This window comes from Ovis aries, chromosome 12 (assembly GCF_016772045.2).
Source record: "Ovis aries strain OAR_USU_Benz2616 breed Rambouillet chromosome 12, ARS-UI_Ramb_v3.0, whole genome shotgun sequence".
Classification (NCBI taxonomy): Eukaryota; Metazoa; Chordata; class Mammalia; order Artiodactyla; family Bovidae; genus Ovis; species Ovis aries.
Genome location: NC_056065.1, coordinates 13525584 through 13541548, shown reverse-complemented (window position 1 = coordinate 13541548; position 15965 = coordinate 13525584). Strand labels below are relative to the sequence as shown.

The following is a 15965-nucleotide window of genomic DNA, read 5'->3' as shown; positions in this document are numbered from 1 at the left end:
TTACAGCATCGGACCTTGCTTCTATCACCAGTGACACCCACAACTGGATATTGCTATTGCTTTGGCTCTGTCTCTTAATTCCTTCTGGAGTTATTTTTCCACTGATCTCTAGTAGCATATTTGGCACCTACCACACTGTGGAGTTCATCTTTCAGTGTCCTGTCTTTTTGCTTTTTCATACTGTTCATGGGGTTTTCAAGGCAGGAATACTGAAGTGGTTTGTCATTCCCTTCTCAAGTGGACCACATTTTGTTAGAACTCTCCATCATGACCCATCCATTTGGGTGGTCCTACATGGCATGGCTCATAGTTTCACTGAGTTAGACAAGGCTGTGGTCCATGTGATTAGCTTGGTTAGTTTTCTTTGATAGTCAACAAAAGAGTCTGAAATGCAGTACTTGGATGCAATCTCAAAAACAACAGAACCCATTTGTTTATTTTTGCTTTTATTTCCAGAATTCTGGGAGGTGGATCATAGAGGATCCTGCTGTGATTTATGTTGGAGAGTGTTTTGCCTATGTTCTCCTCTAGGAGTTTTATAGTCTCTGGTCTTACATTTAGATCTTTAATCCATTTTGAGTTTATTTTTGTGTGCGGTGTTAGAAAGTGATATAGTTTCATTCTTTTACAAGTGGTTGACCAGTTTTCCCAGCACCACTTGTTAAAGAGATTGTCTTTACTCCATTGTATATTCTTGCCTCCTTTATCAAAGATAAGGTGTCCATATGTGTGTGGATTTATCTCTGGGCTTTCTATTTTGTTCCACTGATCTATATGTCTGTCAAATTAAAATTAAAAGCTTCTGCACAACAAGGAAACTATAAGCAAGGTGAAAAGACAGCCTTCTGAATGGGAGAAAATAATAGCAAATGAAGCAACTGACAAACAACTAATCTCAAAAATATACAAGCAACTTATGCAGCTCAATTCCAGAAAAATAAGCGACCCAATCAAAAAATGGGCCAAAGAACTAAATAGACATTTCTCCAAAGAAGACATACGGATGGCTAACAAACACATGAAAAGATGCTCAACATCACTCATTATCAGAGAAATGCAAGTCAAAACCACAATGAGGTACCACTTCACACCAGTCAGAATGGCTGCGATCCAAAAATCTGCAAGCAATAAATGCTGGAGAGGGTGTGGAGAAAAGGGAACCCTCCTACACTGTTGGTGGGAATGCAGACTAGTACAGCCACTATGGAGAACAGTGTGGAGATTCCTTAAAAAATTGCAAATAGAACTACCTTATGACTCAGCAATCCCACTACTGGGCATACACATCGAGGAAACCAGAATTGAAAGAGACACATGTACCCCAATGTTCATCGCAGCACTGTTTATAATAGCCAGGACATGGAAACAACCTAGATGTCCATCAGCAGATGAATGGATCAGAAAGCTGTGGTACATATACACAATGGATTATTACTCAGCCGTTAAAAAGAATTCATTCGAATCAGTTCTGATGAGATGGATGAAACTGGAGCCGATTATACAGTGAAGTAAGCCAGAAAGAAAAACACCAATACAGTATACTAACACATATATATGGAATTTAGAAAGATGGCAATGACGACCCTGTATGCAAGACAGGAAAAAAGACACAGATGTGTATAACGGACTTTTGGGCTCAGAGGGAGAGGGAGAGAGTGGGATGATTTGGGAGAATGGCATTGTAACATGTATACTATCATGTAAGAATTGAATCGCCAGTCTATGTCTGACGCAGGATACAGCATGCTTGGGGCTGGTGCATGGGGATGACCCACAGAGATGTTATGAGGAGGGAGGTGGGAGGGGTGTTCATGTTTGGGAACGCCTGTAAGAATGAAAGATTTTAAAATTAAAAAAAAAAATAACTTAAAAAAATCATAAAAAAAAAAAAAACAGAACAATCTCTGTTCATTTCCAGGGCAAATCATTCAATATCACTGTAATCCAAGTCTATGCCCCTGCCAGTAATGCTGAAGAAACAGAGGTTGAATGGTTCTATGAAGACCTATAAGACCTTCTAGAATTAACATCCCCAAAAGATGTCTTTTTCATTATAAGGCACTGGAATGCAAAAGTAGAAAGCCAAGAAATACCTGGAGTGACAGGCAAATTTGGCTTTGGAGTACAAAATGAAGCATGGCAAAGGCTAATAGTGTTTTGCTAAGAGAATGCACTGATCATAGCAAATACCCTCTTCCAACAACACAAGAGAAGACTCTACACATGGACATCACCAGATGGTCAACACCATAATCAGATTGATTATATTATTTGCAGCCAAAGATGGAGAAGTTCCATACAGTCAGGAAAAAACAAAAAAACAAAAACAAAAAACAAAAAACGCCCAGGAGCTGACTGTGGTTCAGATCATGAACTCCTAATTGCCAAATTCAGACTTACATTGAAGAAAGTAGGAAAACCACTAGACCATTCAGGAATGACCTAAAACAAATCCCTTATGATTATACAGTAGAAGTGAGAAATAGATTTAAGGGACTAGATCTGATAGACAGAGTGCCTGATGAGCTATAGATGGAGGTTTGTGCCATTGTACAGGAGACAGGGAGCAAGACAATTCCCAAGAAAAAGAAGTGCAAAAAAGCAAAATGGCTGTCTGAGGAGGCCTTACAAATAGCTGTGAAAAGAAGAGAAGCCAAAAGCAAAGGAGAAAAGGAAAGACATACTCATTTGAATGCAGAGTTCCAAAGAATAGCAAAGAGAGATAAGAAAGCCTTCCTCAGTGATCAGGGCAAAGAAATAGAGGAAAACAATAGAATGGGAAAGACTAGAGATATCTTCAAGAAACTTAGAGATACCAAGGGAACATTTCCTGCAAAGATGGACTCAATAAAGGACAGAAATGGTATGGACCTAACAGAAGCAGAAGATATTAAGAAGAGGCAAGAATACACAGAAGAACTTTACAGAAAAGATCTTCATGACCAAGAAAATCACGATAGTGTGATCACTCACCTAGAGCCAGACATCCTGGAATGTGAAGTCAAGTGGGCCTTAGGAAGTGTCACTATGAACAAAGCTAGTGGAGATGATGGAATTCCAATGGAGCTATTTCAAATCCTGAAAGATGATGCTGTGAAAGTGCTGCACTCAATATGCCAGCAACTTTGGAAAACTCAGCAGTGGTCACAGGTCTGGAAAAGTTCAGTTTTCATTCCAATCCCTAAGATAGGCAATGCCAAAGAATGCTCAAACTAACACACAATTGCACTCATCTCACACACTAGCAAAGTAATGCTCAAAATTCTCCAAGTCAGTCTTTAGCAATATGTGAACCATGAACTTGCAGATGTTCAAGCTGGTTTTAGAGAAGGCAGAGGAACTAGAGATCAAATTTCCAACATCTGTTGGATCATTGCAAAAGCAAGAGAGTTCCAGAAAAAATCAATATATGATTTATTGACTATGCCAAAGCCTTTGACTGTGTGAATCACCACAAACTATGGAAAATTCTTCAAGAGATGGGAATACCAGACCACCTGACCTGCCTCTTGATATATCTGTATGCAGATCAGGAAGGAACAGTTAGATCTGGACGTGAAAAAATGGACTGGTTCCAAACAGGGAAAGGAGTAGATAAAGGCTGTATATTGTCCCCCTGCTTATTTAACTTATATGCAGAGTACATCATGAGAAACGCTGGGCTGGAAGAAACACAAGCTGGAATCAAGATTGCTGGGAGAAATATCAATAACCTCAGATAGGCACCTTATGGCAGAAAGTGAAGAGGAACTAAAAGCCTCTTGATGAAAGTGAAAGTGGAGAGTGAAAAAGTTGGCTTAATCCTCAACATTCAGAAAACTAAGTTTATGGCATCCGCTCCCATCACTTCATGGCAAATAGATGGAGAAACAGTGGAAGCAGTGAGAGACATTATTTTGGGGGGGCTCCAAAATAATTGCAGGTGGTGACTGCAGCCATGAAATAAAAAAATGCTTACCCCTTGGTAGGAAATTTTGACCAACCTAGACAGCATATTAAAAAGCAGAGACATTACTTTGTCAACAAAGGTCCGTCTAGTCAAGTCTATGGTTTTTCCAGTAGTCATGTATGGATGTGAGAGTTGGACTATAAAGAAAGCTGAGTGCTGAAGAATTGATGCTTTTCAACTGTAGTTTGGAGAAGACTCTTGAGAGTCCCTTGGACTGCAAGGAGATCCAACCAGTCCATCCTAAAGGAAATCAGTTCATTGGAAGGACTGATGTTGAAGCTGAAACTCCAATACCTTGGCCAAGAGCTGACTCATTTGAAAAGACCCTGATACTGGGAAAGATTGAGGGCAGGAGGAGAAGGGGGTAACAGAGGATGAGATGGTTGGATGACTTTACCAACTCAATGGATATGAGTTTGGGTAACATCCAGGAGTTGGTGATGGACAGGGAGGTCTGGCATGCTTCAGTCCATGGGTTGGCAAACAGTTGGACATGACTGTGTGACTGAACTGAACTGAATTATAAATAAATGAAAATATTCCATATTGTGTATTCTGAATGGAAGATTAACAATGTGAAAATTGAATAATTAAACTCTCATGAAATAATCATGATAGTATCTATCTTGAAGACTGCAAAATATGGATTTATAATGCATATTTGGGGGCTGTCATAGGTATTTGTTTTTTTGTTCAGTTGCTAAGTCATGTGTGACTCTTTTGCTGTTCCTTGGACCTTTGCCCTCCAGGCTCCTCTCTCCATGGGACTTCCTAGGCAAGAATTCTGAGTCAGTACCCATTTCCTTCTCCAGGAGATCTTCCCAACCCAGTGATCAAACCCACATCTCCTGAACTGGCCGTGGATTCTTTACCACTAGTCCGCCAGAGAAACCCAAAAGACTGTTTCAGTTCCGTTAAGTTCAGTCACTCAGTCGTGTCTGATCTTTGTGACCCCATGAATTGCAGCATGCCAGGCCTCCCTGTCCATCACCAACTCCCGGATTTTACTCAAACTCATATCCATTGAGTTGGTGATGCCATCCAGTTATCTCATCCTCTGTTGTCCCTTCTCCTCCTGCCCTCAATCCCTCCCAGCATCAGAGCCTTTTCCAATGAGTCAACTCTTTGCATCCTGTGGCCAAAATATTGGAGTTTCAGCTTTAGCATCATTCCTTCCAAAGAACACCCAGGACTGACCTCCTTTAGAATGGACTGGTTGGATCTCCTTGCAGTCCGAGGTATTCTCAAGAGTCTTCTCCAACATCACAGTTCAAAAGCATCAATTCTTCAGTGCTCAGCTTTCTTCACAGTCCTTTTGACCGGCCTCTAAATCTAAGATATTTCACATCACTTATATTCCAGGAAAACAAACAAAAATAACAAAATGTTTAATTTTAAAGACACAATCCTAAACCCAAAGGGAAAAGATACAACAAATGGTAAAATTTTCTAGGTATATGAACACAAAGCATAGCAAAAAGGGATACTCTAAATTCATTCATACACAATGAAAATACAGGATTAGATATACACACAATCATGCACACACGTAAGTGAATTAAGTCTGATGAAGAGAGGAAATAAAGAACAAGTACGTGACCAATATTGTGATCAGGATCTGCATACACATAAGCAAGAAAAATGAAAACTGATGTTGATAGTAGCATATTTAAGTTGAAGCAACTTAAACTGCTAAATACAAGCAACAAAGAAATGGATAAAGAGGTATGGTATGTGCCTGTGTGTGTGTGTATGCATGTTTGCATGCCAAGTGTTTCAGTCGTGTCCACTCTTTGCAACCCTATGGACTGCAACCCACCAGACTCCGCTGTCCATGGGATTCTCCAGGCAGGAATACTGGAGTGGGTGGCCATTTCCTTCTCCAGGGTATCTTTCTGATCTAGGAATTGAACCCACATCTCTTGTGGCTTCTGAATTGCAAGCAGATTCTTTACCACTGAGCCACCAGGGAAGCCCATGTGTGTGTATATGTGTGTATGTATGTATGAACATATACACATCATACATATGTATGTACATATACATATATATTATATGTACATATATATACATATATATATATATACATGAATACTGGATTACTCCTCATTCATAAAAAAAGAAGGAAATATTGCCAGCTGCAGCCACATAGATAAACATGTAGAAGGAGAAGGCAATGGCACCCCACTCCAGTACTCTTGCCTGGAAAATCCCATGGACAGGGGAGCCTGGTAGGCTGCAGTCCATGGGGTCGCTAAGAGTCAGACACGACTGAGTGACTTCACTTTCACTTTTCACTTTCATGCATTGGAGAAGGAAATGGAAAGCCACTCCAATGTTCTTGCCTGGAGAATCCCAGGGACAGGTGAGCCTGGTGGGTTGCCATCTCTGGGGTCGCACAGAGTCGGACACGACTGAATTGACTTAGCAGCAGCAACAGCCACATAGATAAACATGTAGGGTATTATGCTAAGTGAAGTGAGGCACAGAAAGACAAATACTCAATGATAACACTTACATATGGAATCTACACAATACAACTAACCAGTGAATATAACAAGAAAAAGAAGCAGACTCAGATACAAAGAAGAAGCTAGTGGTTACCAGTGAGGACCAGCAGCAGGGAAGGGTCAATAGTGAGTCTTGGAGTGTGAAGTTCAGTTCAGTTCACTTCAATTCCGTCGCTCAGTCATGTCCGACTCTTTGCGACCCCATGAATCACAGCACGCCAGGCCTCCCTGTCCATCACCAAATCCTGGAGTTCACTCAGACTGGCGTCCATCAAGTCAGTGATGCCATCCAGCCATCTCATCCTCAGTCATCCCCTTCTCCTCCTGCCCCCAATCCCTCCCAGCATCAGAGTCTTTTCCAATGAGTCAACTCTTCGCATGAGGTGGCCAAAGTACTGGAGTTTCAGCTTTAGCATCATTCCTTCCAAAAAATTTCAGGGCTGATCTCCTTCAGAATGGACTGGTTGGATCTCCTTGGAGTCCAAGGGATTCTCAAGAGTTTTCTCCAATACCACAGTTCAAATGCATCAATTCTTCGGCGCTCAGCCTTCTTCACAGTCCAACTCTCACATCCATACATGACTAATGGAAAAACCATAGCCTTGACTAGACAGACCTTAGTCGGAGTGTGAAAGGTACAAACAATTGGGTGTAAGACAGCCTACAAGAATGTATTGTACAACATCGGGACAAAGCCAGTATTTTATAAAAACTCTAAATGGGCTGTAAACTTCAAAAAATTTACTATATATATATAAATAGTATATATATATATAAAACTAGAAGAAGAAAGCAAAAGAAACCAATATGCTGTCAAGGAACCTGACATTTGAACCAAGATATAGAGACTTTTACATCTAGGCAAGATGGTTTCAAAAGGCTCCAAGTTAAAAAGAGTTAGTACAAAATATTTATTGAGAACCTCAAAAAAGTTTCATATATGAACTACTGCTTCACATATATAATAACACTTCTTAAAACTGGATTAGGAGAGAGGGAATGCAGCATAAATTAAGCAAACCTGTCAGCAAAAGGAAAAGCATTGATGATACTGATGTTAAAAAACAAACCTATAAAGGCCTAAAACCAAAGGAAGCTAGAGTCTGGGAATGTGTTACTCTAGGGAAATAATCTTCATAACCATCAAATTCGCTAAAAAAGACACACACACCACACAAAAAAATCTTGTATGTTGCATGTTAGGCTTCTGGTCTGCAGACAGACCTGTATCTGCTGCAAACTCCCGCAATGCAAAAAAAGAATGAGGCGGGCATTACAAAAGAACAAAATAAAAAGAAGAATGAAAAAGGGAGTGTTTTTGGAAGATGTGACCAAATCCTCACCCAAATAAGAAAGATAAAGAGCAGTAGCAATAATGCTATGATATTTGACAACCAAGTTAGGAAAATTCCAAAAATTGCAAACCTCACTTTTGAGTTAAGTCACTGTATCCTTTACCTATATTAAAGGAAATTTTGCCCTTTAACTGTTGGAAATTTTGTATTAACAATCAAAGTACATATGTCAGTCATGGAATGCCAATTGGAATGATCATAACATACAGAATTCCTATTTTTCAATTCCACTCTCTGTGTTTAAAGGTTGTTTTAATACCTTTAACAGTCCTAAATATAAATACATTCAGGAAAGCAGGAGGAGGCGGAAATAAGTAAAATGAGTCCGGAGGAGGGAAATAAAGAGAAGTAGGCACAATAGTGAACTAGAGAATGTATATGCTGCTTCTGCTGCTGCTGCTAAGTCGCTTCACTCGTGTCCGACTTTATGCGACCCCGTAGACAGCAGCCTACCAGGCTCCACTGTCCCTTGGATTCTCCAGGCAAGAGTACTGGAGTGGGTTCCCATTACCTTCTCCAAGAGAATGCATGCTCTATATGAAAGTATTCGAGTTAATTCTAGTTTTAGTTTTTTTAAGAAATCTCCATACTGTTCTCCATAGTAACTGTATCAATTTACACTCCCATCAACAGTGTAAATTGTTTCCCTTTTCTCCACACTCTTTCCAGCACTTTTTGTTTATAGATTTTGTCTCATGATGGCCATTCTGACTAGAGTAAGATGATACCTTATTGTAATTTTGATTTGTATTTCTCTAATAATTAGTGATATTGAGCATCTTTTCATGTATTTGTTTGCCATCTGTATGTCTTTGGAAAAATGTCTATTTAGGTCTTCCACCCATTTTTTATTGGATTGTTTTCTTTTTATACTGTGCTTCATGATCTGTTTGTATATTTTGGACATTAGTCCCTTGTTAGTTACTTCATTTGCATTATTTTCTCCCATTCTTAGCGCTGTCTGTCTTTTTGTCTTGTTTATGATTTCCTTTGCTGTGCAAAAACTTTTAAGTTTAATTAGGTCCGATTTGCTTATTTTTGTTTTCATTTCATTACTCTAAAAATATCTTACTGCCATTGATGTCAAAGAGTATTCTGCCTAAGTTTTCCTCTAAAAGTTTAAGAGTGTCTGGACTTTTCCAACAATCCCATTCCTGGCATATACATAGAGGAAACCATAATTTAAAAAGATACATGCACACCAATGTTCATTGCAGCACTGTTCGCAATAGCCAGGGCAAGCAAGCCATCTAAATGGCCATCAATAGAGAAATGGATAAAGAAAAGTGGTACCTATATACAGTGGAATATTACTCAGCCATGAAAAGAATGGGATTGTGTAATTTGTGGAGATGTGGATGGATCTGGAGACTGTCATACAAAGTGAAGTCAGAAAGAGAAGAACAAATCATATATAAACAAAATAGAGGAGATATGTGTACATGTCTAGCTAATTCACTTTGCTGTTCAACAGAAATTGGCACAGCAGTCTAAAAGAACTAAACTCCAATAAAAAATATTCAAGTTTAAACCTGTGCAGATGCTTTAAATTAAAAAAAAAAAGGCTTTGAACCCCACACTGTAAATCCTAAACACATTTTACATTTTATTGTAAATACGTATGATGACTTTGTTCTTACATGTTAAAAAAAGCTGTGAGAGCAGTGAGGATGGTAGGATGGAAGAGATGGAGAAGCTTAAGGGTGTATCCACATCAAGAACATCATTCAGGATAATCTAGGAGAGGGGCCAAGCTGAATATGGGATTAGTGAATGTTAAAAGCTCTTGAATATTACAAAAGAGGTCAAACTGTATCCTGAAGACATATCATGTCATTCATCAATTTTAAGCTTTCGAGAATGACAGGAATGTATTAATATACCTGAAAGACTGCTGTGGTAACAATATGCTGAGTGAATTGCAAATCAAATCCATGTATTGCTATCTCTGACTAAAAATCACAGGATCTGATGAGTGACTCACCCAAGGGCAGGAAGCTGAAACAGTTTGGATAGAATCAGGATTCAAACACCAGTTCCTTGACTCCACATACTGTCATGCCTAATAAAACACAACTTTTCCTTTATAATAGTTCATTTAAACATCTGCAAATTGAAAATACAGGTATTATATTCATGGAAAAAATCTGGACCAGCATAGTTTAAACATATGTTGTTCAAAAATCAACTGTATTTGAGTGAATACAAGTTTATCTTGACTCAAATAAAGGTGATGAAGAAAAGTGAATGACGTGTTTATATTTATTTAAAATGACTAAATTGGTTGTACTCATTTGTCAAATACTCCATTCAATCAATCTTTATTTACAGCCTGTTATCTTCTAACTTCTATTCAAGATACTGGTAATAATCAAATAAATAAAACAAATTAATATCATTTCTTCATTAAAATTATATACTAATAGAAAAGCAGATACTAAAAATAAATGGTATTTCATGCATTTACATGTAGTAGCAAGGTCAAAGCACAGAGATCAGACAATAGGAGTGGGGCCTTTGAAAATCTAAAATTTGAGAAGAAACTTAAATGAAATGTGATGTGTGTGTGTTAGTCTCTTAGTCATGTCCAACTCTTTGCAACCCCATAGATAGTAGCCTGCCATGCTCTTTTATCCATGGAATTCTCCAGGCAAGAATATTGGAGTGTGTTGCCATTTAAAGTAAGACCATGTTTTTATTCAAAAACCTGGGGCAAAATATCCCAAGCAGAAGTTGCTATTAATGAAAATATTTTGAGGCAGGAAATAGCTTGTCATACTTAAGAAATAGGAAGAAAGCAGAAGTGGCTGGAATAGAGTATGCAGTAGTTTACTTGCTAAGTCAGGTCCAACTCTGTGCAACCCCATATACTGTATCTAACCCACCAGGCTCCAATGTCCATGGGATTTTCCAGGCAAGAATATTGGAATGAGTTGTCATCCCCTCCTCCAGGGGATCTTTCCAACCCAGGGATCAAACCATCGTCTCTTGCAGCAGGTGAGTTCTTTACCACTGAGCTATCAGGGAAGCCCTGGAGTACATACATAGTAGAGAGATTGGGACCAAAAGAAAAAAAAAAGATATTGAAATAATGGGTTAGGATGAAACAAGAGGTGTTTTGGAGGTCATGGGGACCATGTATGTTTTACACGGTGTGACAGGAAGTCAGTGGACTAAAGGAGTAACCTGATCTGTCTCTGGTGTGGAGAATAGAATTTAGGATCAGGAATAAAACTGCAAGAAAGTATTACTCAGCCATTAAAAAGAATACAATTGAATCAGTTCTAATGAGGTGGATAAAACTGGAGCGGATTATACAGAGTGAAGTAAGCCAGAAAGAAAAACACCAATACTGTATACTAACACATACATGTGGAATTTAGAAAGATGATAATGATAACCCTGTATGCGAGACAGCAAAAGAGACACAGATGTATAGAACAGTCTTTTGGACCCTGTGGGAGAGGGAGAGGGTGGGATAATTTGGGAGAATGGCATTGAAACATGTATAATATCATGTAAGAAATGAATCGCCAGTCTAAGTTCGATTCAGGATACAGGGTGCTTGGAGCTGGTGCACTGGATGACCCAGAGGGATGGTACTGGGAGGGAGGTGGGAGGGGGTTCAGGATTGGGAACTCATGTACACCCATGGCGGATTCATGTTGATGTATGGCAAAACCAATACAGTATTTTAAAGTAAAATAAAGTAAAATTTAAAAAAATAAATAAAAATAAAAACATTAAAAAAAAAAGAACTACAAGAAAGGAGACTTTGATAGCATGATGGTCTAGGTGGTAGCAGTACCGATGGTAAGTAGTAGCCAAATTTGGGACATAAGTTGAAATTTAAGCTGCCAGGACTACCATAAGGTAGGGAAGAGGAACGTGAAAAAGGGGATACATTGATTCCTAGATTTCTACTGTCATTTTTTAAAATCCTTTTTTTAAAAACTGTACTCACTGTATGATTGATAGCTTTATTATGCAATTTTGTAAAACAAGACAAGGATAGTATTGTGGTGAAAAACACTTTCAGTCTTAGATGAATTGACAGGGGCTATACATTTGAGAATTATCTATATGTAGGTGGTTTTAAAGCCATGGGTAACCTAGGAGCATTGCCTTGAGTACAATGCTACAAACTAAACTCTAGACACTCCCACATTTTGAAACAATGAAGAAGATCCAGAAAGAAACAGTTGAAAGCACTGACCAGTAAAATAGGGGGATGATCAGAAGAGTGGTGTCCTGAAACCAAGTGAAGTAAATTTTCAAAAGTGATAAGGTAATTTGATAACTCAAATCTAGAAAAAAATGTTAATTAACTCCAAGACTTAAAATCAACTAATGTATCTACAAAGTGCAAATAGTTGTTGATCATCAATAAGTGGAAATCATAAACCAGGGAAGGGATAAACCCTGAAAGAATGGGAAAAAGGAAAAGGAAACATTACATACAGAAACAGTTTTGAGTCTTTGATATACTGCAGAGAAGATAAGTGGTCCAGGAGGTAAAGGGATATATGAAATTTAGAGATTGGATTATTAAAGAAAACAGTTTTGTTACTTTATATGTGTTATCCATTGATTTATCAGCAGAAAGGGGCTGTGAAAAATAAAAACTGCTTAATGACGGACTATTGTATCAATCACTTAGTGAAAACATTTGTAAATTAAAAGAAGAGTGATAATGAAGACAACATCTAAGAGAGTATGTGTAGTTTTTGAGAATACTTTTTTCAGAAATTTTTGGACCTTTATCTTCGTGTTTTACAAGTAAAAAGCTTCAGTTATTACTGAGATGTTGAACGTTACTTCAAATATTATTTTTTTAAAACATAAGATGTAAATTAATAAAATATTTTGCTGAGATGGATTTTAAAATTTGATTGCATGTCTTATTCAAAATTAATTTATATTTTACTGCATGTTAGAGTTTTCCTAAAGTGAATTTATCACTGTCCTCAAATTTATAAGGAAGGCAGTCATTTTATGAAATGGTGAATATATCAAATCCATTTTAACTAATGAATCAATTAGTCTAAAACTTAATACTGAAAGTTTTTATGTTTAGAAAACCTTCCCTTTAAAAGATAATAAATATACTCCCAGATATGTTAGGGAACTGCATATTTCAAATCTCCTAACATAATCAAGAGGAGAATTTGAATCAATTATCTATTAGACAGCAAAATGCTACTCTCTGACTTATACCTAAGAGTATGTTTATAACTGAGTACGATAAACTGCAGTGAAAGCAGGCTTCCCTGGTAGCTCAGTTGGTAAAGAATCTGCCTGCAGTACAGGAGACCTGGTTTGATTCCTGGGGGGGGGAGATCCTCTGGAGAAGGGATAGGCTACCCACTCCAGTATTCTTGGGCTTCCCTGGTTTCTCAGCTGGTACAGAATCCTCCTGCAGTTTGGGAGACCTGGGCTTGATTCCTGGGTTGAGAAGATCCCTTGAGGAACGGAAAGGCTGCACACTCCAGTATTCTGGCCTGGAGAATTCCATGGACTGTATAGTCCCTGGGGTCACCAAGAGTCAGATGCAACTGAGTGACTTTCATTTCCCTTTCCCTTTCCGGGATCTAGATTCCATATGCTGCAATTAAGAGGTTTGAATGGCACTAAGAGTTCACATGCTGCAACTAAAAGATTCTGCATCTTCAGTGGAGATTGAAGATCCTGTGCGTCATAGCTAAGAACCAGCACAGCCAAATAAATAAATACATACTTAAAAAAAATAAACTAGCCATGTTTCAAATATGAGAAAAAGCATTCAACATCCTAATTATTACAGAGAAATGCAAATCAAAACTACAATTAGGTACCACTTCACACATGTCAAAATAGCCATCGTTAAAAAATCTACCAATAACAAATACTAGAAGGGGTATGGAGAAAAGGAAGCCCTCCTGCAGTATTGGTGGGAATGTAAATTGGTGCAGCCACTATGGAGAACAGGAAGAATGCTCCCCAAAACACGCTAAAAATAGATATGCCATGAGTGATTGAAGTCGCTCAGTTGTGTCCGACTCTTTGCGACCCCATGGACTGTACCCTACCAGGCTCCTCCATCCATGGGATTCTCCAGGCAAGAGTACCGGAGTGGGTTGCCATTTCCTTCCCCAGGGGATCTTCCCCACCCAGGGATCGAACCCAGGTCTCCTGCATTCCAGGCAGATGCTTTAACCTCTGAGCCACCAGGGAAGCCCTATATAAGATATGCCATATAATACAGCAATTCCATTCTTGGTCATATATGCAAAGACTATAATTCCAAACTATAATTCAAAACGATACATGTACCCCAATGTTCACTACAGCACTGTTCACAGTAGGTAAGACATGGAAACAACCTAATGTCGATCGATAGATGAATGGATAAAGAATATGCAATTCATACACACAGACATAGAAAATAGAACTGACTTGTTATGGTGGGGCCAAAGGGGTGGGGGAGGAATAGGGTGGAGGATTAGAATTAGCAGATGTAAGCTATTACATATAGAATAGATGATACTGCATAGAACAGGAAGCTATATTCAATACACTGTAATACACCATAATGGAAAATATTTTTTAAAACAATGTGTGTGTGTGTATATATATATATATATATATATATATATATATATGAATGAATCACTTTGTTGTATACCAGAAACTCATACAACATTGTAAAGAAACTGTCCTGTAATTTAAAAAATAGAAAGAGGGAAGTCAGGGGACTACAGTCAAGGGAATGCTAAAGAGTCTTGGTCAATATTTTTTCATTAATATTTTCTTTGATCTTTCTATGTCATTCTGTATTGAATTCTGTATAATTCCTTTAGCTGTCTCTTACATTGTGCACATTTCTTTTTAGTGTGTGCAGCCTCCTGATTTATGTATTCACATAACATGTGATATGAAACATTACATTATTTTTCTCATTTTCATTCAGTAGATAATCCTTGTGTATCTACTTTAAATAAGTTAAGACTAGTTGCTCTATAATCTATATCTGAATATTTTAATATCTGCAGTCCTTGGGAGTTAACCATGTTAATACCTCAACTGATTCTTTCTTAACATGGTTCCTAACACCCATATGGCAATCTTTGACTCAAGCTCAGTATTTGATCTTCATCAATATCATATATTGAGAAAGAGTTGGTATTCCCAAGACAACCTCTTCCATTTCTTCTGGTAATGGTAGACTGACTCACTGTTCTGAAATCTGGATCAAATAAGTCAACTTTTTAATATTTGCTTGTTTTTGGAGGAACAGCAGGGTTTTTATTGTTTTCTCTCAATGTACTTAGCTTATTAAAATGACAGAAAGGTAAATCCTGTCATTTTTCTGCAACCCTTTTTAATTAGATGATTTATCATAAAGCTTTACTGAATGCATTCTTGTTAAACTCGTCATTTACGTCTTTGTTATATCCAAAGCCAATATATAGTTAGCTTAGTTGAGCCACTAATAATATTTGATAAAGTATATCATTCCGTTTTCCTGAAAGATGCATGTGTGTGTGTGTGTGTGTCCATGTATAAATGCAGAAAGAGAAAGAGAGAGAATGCGGGTGGGCTGGGAGGAGTGACTTTTGGGACACTACATACTCTCTTTAACTCATTTTTCCTAATTCATCGGCTTCCCCTTATCTTTCTTGCTTATGTTTTATCTTTCCTTATCTCTTTGTACTTCAAATGTTACAATCATCCAAGGCACAATTCTCAGAATTCTCTGCTTTAAATAATCTCCCCTTCCTGTATGATTTATTTATTTTTCTTCAGATGCAGGGATTAAGGATATCATCAATAGACTAAAAATTTCCAACTTTTATTTTTAGTCTGAAATCTAAAATTCCCTGAATGGTAGCCTGGATCTGCAATACCCTATTTAATATACCCATTTATACACAGCAAGCATCTCAAAATTAGCTTGTATACATAAATGTCCTTATGGAGGAACCAACAATCTACTTACCTAACTTCTTTTTCTACCTGATTAATATGTAGTCACATCTGTACTCTATTCTTACGGCAGCCACAGGGATGTTTGAAATACCTGTCTGGTTTCATTATTCCTTTATTCAATACAGTCCTTTCAGTTGCTATAAAGGCCAACTTGATGTGTTACCCACTTCCTTCTGACCTCAT

General features: G+C 37.9%; 1 non-coding gene across 1 annotated transcript; it reads right to left on the bottom strand.

Moving 5' to 3' along the window:
* Positions 1–13955: 13955 nt before the first annotated feature.
* Positions 13956–14027, bottom strand: TRNAS-GGA (transfer RNA serine (anticodon GGA)). Its single transcript has one exon. It is a non-coding gene; the product is annotated as a tRNA-Ser (tRNA).
* Positions 14028–15965: the final 1938 nt, after the last annotated feature.